A 10,001-nucleotide genomic window follows, 5' to 3' on the forward strand; every position below is an offset into this window, starting at 1 on the left:
GCTAGTCTGATATCAAAGTTGCTTTTGAAAAGAGGCTCCTTCTGTAACTTGATTCAAGAAGCTGGTCTTGAGAGATTGTGGGGAGACCTTTAGTTTTGGGTCTGCTTTGCTCTAACAGGGCAGTGCTTTGGAGTGGGGAAGTATCAAAACTTGATCTGAGCCCTAGCTGGTTTGGCACAGCGGGTAGAGCATTGGCCCATGGACTCAGGAGTCACGGGTTCGATGCTGGTCAAAGGCACATACCTCGGTTGCAGGCTCTGCCCTGGTGGGGTGTGTGCAGGAGGCAACCAATGGATATATCTCACATTGATGTTTTTCTCTCTCTGTCTCTCCACCTCCCTTCCATTCTCTCTAAAAATCAATGGAAAAAATATCCTTGGGTGAGGATTAAAAAAATAATTCTAAAAACAAACAAACCAACAACTTTTGATCTGAATCACAACAAGGACAAAGATCACTTTTGATGACATTTCCAAGGGTCAGGCTTTTCCCTGAATCAGGAGCTGAGTCATAAATATCTCAACCTCCTCTGATGACACAAAGAGTAATTTGGTATGGAAAAAAAAATCCCCAAGCATCACAAACCACAAATCCAAAGAATGGCTCCAGACCCGACTGCTAATATTGTTAAAATTTATTAAGCACCTATTATGTGCCAAGTATTAAGCATGTCCTCATATTATCTTATTTAATCTTCAGAAGAATGCAACAATGTAGGTTTATTAAAATACCCATCATGCACATAAGGGAAGGCTAGGCAAGTTGTACAATGAGCCTTGGCCACAGGTTGAGTAGGCAATGGGCCAGGATTCAAATCCAAGCAGGCTAGTGGCTGGTACAGCTTCTCATCCACTTTGTTTTCACATACTCCGTGGTCTTGGGCCACTTTTCCTTACGGAACTCAGGAGGACCAGGACAAGAGTGAAATAGCTGGCTTGGAAATGGAAGCATGTACGTGGCCAGAGGGTCTTGGGATCCCACTTCAGTCACTGCCAGAAGGCAGTCCCTAGGCATTCTTTGGTTGGGTTGTGGTGTGTGTGTATGGATGGGGGAAGGCCGTGGTGACATGGAGTGGGGTACATGCCAGACATATTGTCAAGTAGCATTAGTTTTTGAGGTCCCTAGTTCTCTGGCCAGGAGTTTTCATTTTCTTTTAGTGCCTTCCTCTCTTCAGGAACCTTAGATTTGACTGCTGTCAGTCAACTAGATCGGTGTTCAACTTTTCTCATGGTGTAGCACTCATAGAAAATGACAGATGAGAACTTCATATGGGTAGGGGGTGTGTGTCCAGTTGCCCTTGTGTCTGCCACCCAGCTGCCCAGGGGCTGTGGGGGCTTAGGATCGTACACTCCTATAGCAGAGCCAGGGAGGCCCGTGGATCTCTGTGTTAGTAGAGGTGTTGACTGGACACACCATTAGGTCCACTCCTGGTGCAAAGGGAGACATTAATAATTCCCACGAAGTTGCTAGAGAGTTAACCAGTCAATATACACACACCCTGATTTTTGGGAACATGAGTTCTTGAGATTGGGACATCTTTGGGGGCAAGGGACTTTTCCTTTTCCCAGAACCTGTCATCATTTGGAGGGACTTCTTTGCCCGGGAATGGAGGTGAGAGGTGAGGACTAGCATGCTTCAGGGACAGAGAGCAGCAAGATAAGGGAGGAGGCTGGGGGAGAGAGCAAAGAACAGAGCAAAGACAAAAAGACAGGAAGAGAGGATCATTGCACAACTGGAATCGTTTTTTAATGGGACTGAGGGGGAATGCTTGATCACAAACCCAGGAAGTGGCTGTGAACGGCACTATTTTCTACCTTATCTGCAGGCAGCTCCGGGCAGATAAGGGGTGTCACTGTGATTTCTCACTCTTGGCTGCTGTGGCTGTGTAGTTGTCCAACCCCCAGCCTCTAGTGTCTGTGGACAGGCTTCCCTGGGCTTTCTCAGGAATCTAAATGGTTGATGCAAGGACTCAGATCTTGGGAACTGAGCTGCCGAGAGTTGAGATTCCGCCTGGTAAGATTCATGGTTCTCCATAGCTTGGTGGAAAAAGTGTTGCCCTGTAAGGGACCCAAGATCTCATTATTCATCTGTAAACTGGAGATGGTATTCTTCCCAGACTGCCTTCCAGGATTGTCAGAGGCGTCCAAGCTCCATCAAAGTGCTTTGAACACTGTAAAATCTAGGCGTGAGACATTACAATGAGGTGGTGCCATAATTTCAAATTGAGAGTGAAGGCATGTGTATAAGGTCAGCTGGTGTACCCTTTACCTCTTTGCAAGGTGGTTTGTCCTTAAGTGATTTGTTTCTAGGGGTTGCACTCCACAGGCTCATTCACTCTTGCCATTGGGCAGTTCTTATTCACACTTAACCTAAAAGTTGCTGTTGCATAGGAGCTCTTACCTTTGTTTAAGTCTGATATAGATGGAAAAAAGCAAGTTTCAATCATCCATAGTAGCATGTCCATTTGTCTTAAAGAGCAGTCAGAATGCCTCCCACTGACTTTTCTTCTTTTGACAGGGGGCCCTGCTCTGAGGTCCTTCCTCACTTCCCAATCTCATTTTCTTTCCTTCAGTCATTTGGATTGTTCTTTGTAAAGGTGAGGTTGCAGGCCCTCAACTTCTGTCATGCCCTGTGGCCCAGGTATGGGGACATACAGACCACTCTTGGGAGAGAAGAGGTGTGGTGGAGTAGTTCCTGTGGTCGGCAGTTGGTGATGCAGGAAAGGTGGGGGTATTTTGAGCCTGTGTTGCTGATTGTTGACTGAAGAGAGTCCTAGTGGCAATCCCTGGCCAGATTTACCTGGGCCTTTGGTAGCTGGGAGCCTGTGGCAAGTGATCCTTGCTGAGTAGCTTTATTTTGCTAACTTGATACGGATAGACTCTGGGGGAGGCCCAGATAGGCTAACCTCAGAGAATGCTGATGCCTGCCTGTGGAAGGCATTTTAATATGTGCTTCAGTAATTGCTCAGATGGCAGCCTCAGGTCAGCCAGAGAATGCTGGAGAAACAGAATTCCAGGGGCGAGTTCTGAACTTTGATAGACAGTGTGATTTGGGCAAATTACTTGGACTCTCTGAGCCTCAACTTCCTGACCTGTGAAATGAGGACAGTACCTATTTCTGTGGACAACATGTGAAGAAGGCTAGAAGAGCATGCGAAAATGTGGAGGACAGGTTAATTTGCAAGTTATATAAGGGATGGTGATGATGATTTTATTATTATCATTCACATCACTGAAGAAACTTCCCTATCTCCTTGGGCAGAAACAAAGGGAAGCATAAGTTCTCAGGACTCGAAATGGCCGAAGAGTCATTGTGTCATATTTCCCATTCACTGCCTGGAACCACCCCCAAGCAGGACTTTGGCTTTCCATGGTGGGGACGCTGGTGCTTGGCAAAGTTTCCTTGTCTGTCTGGGCCTGGAAAGGTCAGGATGGTTGAGGGGCTCATGCCAGAGGGGATCTGAGCAACCATTTGTCAACTACCATTTTGAGGGTTTTGCCAGGTTGTTTGAGATTCCATTATCATGAAAACTCTGGGAGGTTCCAGAAATGGATCTGACATTAACCTTGCACTCAGTAACCTCCAGGGTTTAATCATTCCTTCAATCAACTGGCATTTATTGTGCTGCTCTGTATCAGGCACTCTGCTAGTTTTCATGATACCCTGGTAAACAAGACAGATATTGTCTCTGCTCTCATGGAAACCACACTCTAAATGGCTGTGGATGTACCTTAAGACATCCACGAATTTCCTGAAATTGGCTATGAAATTACATGTGTTGGTGCACCCCCCCCCCTCACTGGGTACGTGTTTGCATCTTTGATAGAATTTTAAAAGGGGACCAGATAGGCTATTCATGTGAAACAGTAACTACAAGGCAGGAAGTAGAGAGTATATGGTAGGTGTACAGCGGAGGGAGTGATTCCTTCCAGTAGGGCTGTTTGGGGAAGCCCGAGTGGGAAGGATGGATTTGACCTGATTCCTAAAAGGCTGGAGAGTGCAGTTCAGTGCCTCTTTATGGCATAACTCCTGGAGAAACCATTCACATTGAAGTCTGTGTGAATAGTGGACCTTGAAGCTGATCAGTGCAGAGCCTGTGTAGCCATATATGGTGACTCTGGCTCACTTGGGGGAGAGAAACCAGCCTTATGTTGGTGAGTAATGGCTGTCTTGAGCAAGATATTCCAATTGCTCCTTTGTCATACGATGTCAATGGAAAGGAAAGACCCATGGAGGAAACACCAAGAAAAACTCAATAATATCATTGCTTCTGGAGTAAACTTAGTGTGCAAATAGCATCAATTTTTCTTATTTTTCCATTTAATTGCTTGAAATCCTCAGATGCCTTATTAAAGGAAGCTCAGAGTCTCTCATAACCCCTTGAATTATCCCAAACCCTAGGGTTTGCTTACTTGGCCCAAAGGATGGCCTGTCTTTATTGGATTCTTGCTGAGGAGGGAATTAGAGTAGGGTCTGTCTTCTGTGATGTGGTTTCTCACTGGCCTGGGGTGTCACTGGGAGAATATAGTTCTGCTCCATTCTTGAGCGAGGCTTCAGCTCAAGTCTGGTCATTGTTGCACCAGGATCTCAGGCTCTCTTGGTTCACCCTCACTTGCTCATGACTTCCAGGGATGAAGTTGTCAACAGCATCATTGATGAAAGTCTGGCTTCAAAGTCCATCCCTTCTTCAGCTTAGAACATTGATCCTTCTTTCTCCTCTCTGACCCCCTCTCCTGGAGTGGGGCTGCTTCTTTCTCAAACCCTCAGAAGGTTTTCTTACATCTCTGTCTCCCTTTTGAAGAAAGTTCCCTTCAGGGATTTATACTGTGACACAGTTGGTGACTTCCTTGACTGGAGAAGGAGAAACAGCTCAAGTGCAGTGTCTGGTAGGCAGGCCTCTGACGGCTCCCTGTCTGTAGGCAGACTTTAGGGGCAAGGCAGGGCAATGGGAAGGTCATGATCTTTAAAGGAAGAAGCTGGTCGTGGATGCTGCCTCAGCTCTTTGACCTTGGGCCAATCATTTAACCCTCTTTGAACTCCAATTTCTTCTCTGAAATCTTTATATATAACCTACCTCAGAGGGTTGTTATGCAGATTAAATAAGATGATTCATATGAAGTACTTAGTACTGTGCCTGGCATAGAAGTAGAACTCAATAAATGTTATCTAGAAGTGGTAGTAAGAGAAGAGGAAGAAGAGCAAAAAGAGAAGGAGAAAAAGGAAAGAAAAATGGAAAGGTGGCTAGAATGGAGGGAACCATAGAAGTTACATAACCAGCACTCAAGATCATCCTCCTGTCATCCTGTTTTATGCACCAGGAGCCATCTCCTCATTCTTTATTTTCCTCAAAAGCAGAAGAAATTATAACTAGGGCTTTCTCCCAGCTCTAGGCAGCATGGTGACATCTTTTCATTGAGAGCTTTTACTTCCCGCTTTCCCAGTGGATAGGATTCCATTGATATCCTGAGCTAGTCCCCTCTAGCTGTGAGGCCTCAGATATCCCCAGGCTCCAGGCAGCCCAGATCCATCCCTTACATTCTCCCCACCACATCTGCCCTGGGAGTCCCAGCCAGCCTCCCACTCAGCTTCTCATAGCTGGTCCTTCCTACCTGAGCCGTGGAAGACTTGGTGACCCTTGGCCCACTTTGCCTTAGCCCTGTTCTGCCAACGCTCTTTGCAGGGGATGAGGGAGCTCTTTCAGCAGCCTTGAGCCCTCCAGTGGGGTGTCCTATGGGACTGAGGCCTGAGGCCAAAGGATGGCCCCAGGAACTTAGCAACAGTAGCCGGACATGTGTTCTATGCTCTGGTTGCCACTAATCCAGGCAGTCACCGGGGGATGCTTGACATTTGCATGTTGAGCTTGTCTGGTCAAAGAAAGAGTTAAAGTTTTATGGCTGTGACCTCCCCAGTAAAGACAGAGGGGCCCAGAATGCTCCGTGTCTCTCTAGGGGCTGGCAAGCTTGACTCAAGCAGGGCGTTGTCTTGCATCCTGAATCCAGTTCTGGTCATGGTGTTGGTTGGTGCCTCTATTCCTCATGCTGTCTTGCCAGACCCTCTGAGTATTAGGAAGTAGTTCCAGCATGTCTAGGGAGGAGGGAAGGAGTACCACCCTTTCTCTCGCTTATACATCAACATTAGGTCTACCACCTATGAGTTGTGTTACTTTGAGCAAGTTACCTCACTTCCAGTAGGTTTCCTCAACTGTCAAGTGGCAATGGTAATGGTTGTTATGATAGCACAATGCTTGTAAGCCCTTGGCACAATGCTTGGCAGGTAGTAAGTACTCATTAAACATTTGTTACTCTTGTTATTATTTGCCTAATAGCTCTTTTAATTTCCCAAAGCTTTCACAAACCTCTTACTTAAAATTTTAAACCTTTTGGAAATCTCTTTTTGGGAAATTAATCCCATTTGACAGTTGACGAAACAAAGGCACAGAGAAGTAGGGTGATTTGACTGAGGTGACAGCCAGGGCCTGTCAAATTTTCTGATTTCCAGGGGTGCTGCCTCCTGGAACCAAGGGAATAAATCCAGGGATTTTACCATCTCCAGGCACAGCCCATACTCAAGGTTCCCACAGCAGGCGTTGCTTCTCTTGGCATATATTGATTCCTTGGTGAGGACTTGAGCTAAATTCTTACTCCCCCAGGTCCTGCTCAAATGTTATCAACTGTGTAAAGGACATTCTTTAGCTTCCCAGGCTGAATTAATTCTTCTTGCCTTATATTTTGGACAGGTATCTAATTTGGCACTTGATAAAATACTGTAGCGGAATGATAATTGACCAGGAACTGTGTGAAGTAAAAAACAATGTCTTAGGCATCTTTGTAACCCAAGCAGTTCAGCATACAAGCTCCCTAAATATCTGTTGAACTAATAATACTAATAATATCACAGGTATCTGCAATCCCATTTAATCCTTATAACAACCCCATGAGCTAGGCTATATCATATTCCCCATTTTTTGAATGGGAATAGAATACTGAGGTATAGAGGTGTTAAGTAACTTGTTTGAGGTCACCTAGCTAGAAAGTGGCAGCGCTGTGATTTGAAGCCAGCTCTTATCATCTTCTCCAGACCTGAGCTCTTCACCAGTTCTGGGGTCTCTCATATCTATTCACATGGAACTTTTTCCTCTAGATGACAAATACCTATCCCAAAGTTTCCCAGAAGCTGGTCCAGGCCCATCTGCCAGGAGGAAGAAGTAAAAGGGAACCGAGGAGTTGTGAGCTGTGTTGAAAGAGAAAAACATGAACAAGAACATGAAAAACAACTCTTCCTAGTGCCTTTCCCTGTGCAGCCCCATGGGTCGGCCACATACAGGGTTGTGGCATGTTGGAGAGCCTTTGAGAAATGGAATCAATTCTCTTGGAGTCGACCTTTCCCAGGGCCCATAAGCCACCTGACCTTTGACACACCCCCTCGCCTGCAGGAGCTGAGGGATAGCTCTTCAGCAGCACTACTTTCTTGTCACTTGCATCATGCAAATGGAAGTTGCCAGTGTTCAGCCAGCACCCAGCGTTAGGTCTCAGCAGCTGACCCCAGAGGAAAGCTATACAGAGAAACACTAGTGATAACTTGAGTGGGACTAGGACTGTGGATGCATCTGTGACTGATAGCTGGACCTTCTGGGCTAGGAGGCTGCAAAGAAGTGGCCTTTTCTGAAAGCCCTTAAAACAGGTCACATGACTGTTTGGGCACCAGGACCATCATGGCATGACTCTTAGTCCAGATTTCTAGTTAAGTTCCAGAAAGAAACCCCTGGCTCCTGCTCAAGGCTCTCATTGCAAAGTCTTAGGACTGGATGGGGCTTTAGAGATGATCTAACCCAGAAAATATATAATATTCATCTTTCCACTCCCCAGTCCTGTGCACACAGCAGTGACAGATATCACTAATTCATGGCAGTGTTCTCTCTGGAAAGGCCTAGATGCAGCTGCAGAATCCTTTAATGCCTGGTGACCCACGCGATCATGGAGACTCCAACCAGGACGTTTAGCTTACTTCTCTTCACATGGTTCCTTCTTGTGTCTGTGGGGATGGGGGACTTCTGGAATCCTGCCCTAGGAAATATAGGAGCTTCTGTTTTTATCTGGATGCCACTTGTCTTGGAAAGGACACTAGATCAAAGATGTGAAGTCAGGGTGTATTTTGATGTTGGAATAAAGGAGCTGAGTGATCTAAGGCAAGGCATGGTCTCCATAGATCTCAGTTTGCCTCATGTGTAAAATGAAGGGTCTGAAAGGACCACCTGATTGCCATGGACCTTCTTTCAGAAGTGTGGCTTAGGGATGTTTTGGTATGTTGAGGAATGTCATGGTGATATATGTTCCTTGCTGAAAGGAAGCGGTCTCTATATGCCCTTCACCAGCGAGGGCAGGAATGGAGCAGACATTGGCATGTGGACCCCATGTGGACTCTGTCACACCTTCTCCCCCTTTTTTGGCAGGGCGTGTGGGCAGCCACTATCTCATGATCGAGGCTTGTAAGGGAAATGAAGACTATTTGCCATCGGTTATGGGCTGAACTGTGTCCCTCAAAAAACTTATGATGCAGTCTCCAACCCCTAGCACTTCAGAATGTGACCGCTTTTGGAGATAGGGATGGTTAAATTAAAATGAGGTCATTAGGGTGGGCCCCAATCCAATATGACCAGTGTTCTCATGAGAAGAGGAAACATGGACAGACACACACATAGACAGAAGACCACGTGAAGACACAGGGTGAAGATGGTCTTATACAGGCCAAGGAGAAAGGACTGGACTGGAAAACAAAGTCACCCTGCTGACACCTTGACATTGGACTTCTAGCCTCCAGAACTGTGAGAAATTAAATCTCTGTTGTTGAAGTCACCCAGTCTGTGGAATTTGGTTACGGTATCCCTAGCAGACTCGGGTACCATCTCTTACCTATGTGGAATCTGGCAGGAGAGAAGCAAATAAAAATATAAACTATTCAGAGCAGTTCCCTTTGCCCCCATTCCCATTGTAGAAGCCTGGCCCTGAAGACTTAGTGAAGTTGGGGTTTGATTTTCAAGGAGCTAGGAAAGTAGAACCTGGAGAGGTTGTCCCTTAATTCTATGGCCTTGGATAAGTCCTTGAACTTCTCTAGACCCCGTGTCCTCACCTGTAGAGTGAGACACTTTATATTAAAGCCGATGTTTTTAAACTTCTAATGCTTCAACATCATTTATTCAAACAAAATCTTAGGCGGAAATTTAATAAGTAAAAGTTAGACAAACATGACGTTGCTCCGATAGTGGAGGTCTTAGGTCTGTCTTCTATTCTCTATTCCCCGGACCCTTAGCACACCTAGACCCCATCTGAGGACAGACGTTCTGCAAATCTAAGTCCATTGGAATATGGGGCCCTTGAGAGAGAATCTGTCTCTTCATTAACTTATCATCGTGCCAGCTACACAGGAGGCACTCAGTAAATGTGAAAGGAAAGACAGAGGAAGAAACGGTAAAGAAAAGAATAGCAAATATTGCTACAGAATTCCAGAGCGGAGGAGGAGCTGAACCATTCAGTATCTCTAGGAAGTTCTTTTTTTGCTTTGGAAAAGTCACCTGGAGCATCGGGCAGAGCCTGTTGGTTCACCTAGAACTTTCTTGCCTTTTCCAGAAACGAAGGCCACAAACGGAAACTAAATTAGACACTGGAGAAATAGATGGTGATTGGAAATAGACTTAAATCTCCAAGAAGGCCAAAGGGTTAAAATCACTGTTTCAGACCCTTTGGGGTCTGACTGGCTGAGAGTTAAAAAGAGCAGTTGGGAGCCCAGGACAGGAGCTTTTCTTCTGTGCTTTTAGCTGAGGATTTAACGTTTCCCCGGCTAGATGGCGCTGTCCTCCCAGGAAAGACACCAGCTCTGCTCCAAGGCAGCTGCCAAGGAAGCAGGAACAACTGAAGTTGAAAAGAATTGAGGGGCAGGAGGTAGAGGGGATGGATGGAGACAGCCCTTCCCCAGCAGCAGCATCTCTTTGTAGTGGTTCTTGTTCT

The sequence above is a fragment of the Myotis davidii genome, unplaced genomic scaffold (assembly GCF_000327345.1).
Source record: "Myotis davidii unplaced genomic scaffold, ASM32734v1 scaffold18, whole genome shotgun sequence".
Classification (NCBI taxonomy): Eukaryota; Metazoa; Chordata; class Mammalia; order Chiroptera; family Vespertilionidae; genus Myotis; species Myotis davidii.